Source organism: Trypanosoma rangeli, assembly GCF_003719475.1.
Source record: "Trypanosoma rangeli strain AM80 chromosome Unknown Tra_15.4_contig_00011, whole genome shotgun sequence".
NCBI classification, from domain to species: domain Eukaryota; phylum Euglenozoa; class Kinetoplastea; order Trypanosomatida; family Trypanosomatidae; genus Trypanosoma; species Trypanosoma rangeli.
This window is the reverse complement of record NW_021705755.1, coordinates 85430-86440: the sequence shown is the minus strand read 5'-3', so window position 1 is coordinate 86440 and position 1011 is coordinate 85430. Positions and strand designations below refer to the sequence as shown.

The 1011-nt window shown below is 54.7% G+C and overlaps 2 annotated features.

Annotated features, from left to right (window-relative positions):
* Window positions 1-158: 158 nt before the first annotated feature.
* Window positions 159-229: a microsatellite.
* A 490-nt stretch (window positions 230-719) lies between these two features.
* Window positions 720-747: a microsatellite.
* Window positions 748-1011: the final 264 nt, after the last annotated feature.

Genomic DNA, 1011 nt, shown 5'->3' with positions numbered 1-1011 from the left:
GCGTGGACGCACACGCCCTCGTGCCCCCCCCCCCTTTCCTCACTGGACGACGTGTGATGAGTAAGAGGCGCCGCACCCTCTTCACGAAAGAGCAGAATTAACCGTCTGAGTGGTTGACTGCCCCGATGACAGGCGCGAACTGATTGGATGTTGTTGCCCTCTCTTTCTCTTTCTCTTTCTCTCTCTCTCTCTCTCTTTTTTCACTTGTGTTTGTCTGTTCCCTTCTCTCCGGGTGCTGCTGCCGCTTGTGTCTGGTGTGCGAAGGAGGCACGTACGCCGCTCGGTGGTTCCAATCACCCAGCGGAGCGATTTGCCCCCGAGAGGAATCCCCTGCATTTTGTGTTCACTGATGAAGCTGATATGGTCCGTGTTTCAGACCACTGGGTTGACGCACAACAACATATCCTCTGACCTAGCCCTTCCTTAGTCCTTTTTCTTTTTTTTGCTTGCGACAGAGCAAGCTTCTTTTGGCCCACAGGCGTTGTCGGTTGGGTCAGAGGCACGTGCTCTCCCTGTAACCCTATCTCGCAACTCCGAGAGCACGGCAGTGAAGGCGGCCCGGAGCGTGGACGCACACGCCCTGTGCCCCCCCCCCCTTTCTCACTGGACGACGTGTGATGAGTAAGAGGCGCCGCACCCTCTTCACGAAAGAGCAGAATTAACCGTCTGAGTAGTTGACTGCCCCGATGACAGGCGCGACCTGATTGGATGTTGTTGTCCTCTCTTTCTCTCTCTTTCTCTCTCTCTTTTCACTTGTGTTTTTCTGTTCCCTTCTCTCAGGGTGCTGCTGCCGCTTGTGTCTGGTGTGCGAAGGAGGCACGTACGCCGCTCGGTGGTTCCAATCACCCAGCGGAGCGATTTGCCCCCGAGAGGAATCCCCTGCATTTTGTGTTCACTGATGAAGCTGATATGGTCCGTGTTTCAGACCACTGGGTTGACGCACAACAACATATCCTCTGACCTAGCCCTTCCTTAGTCCTTTTTTTTGCTTGCGACAGAGCAAGCTTCTTT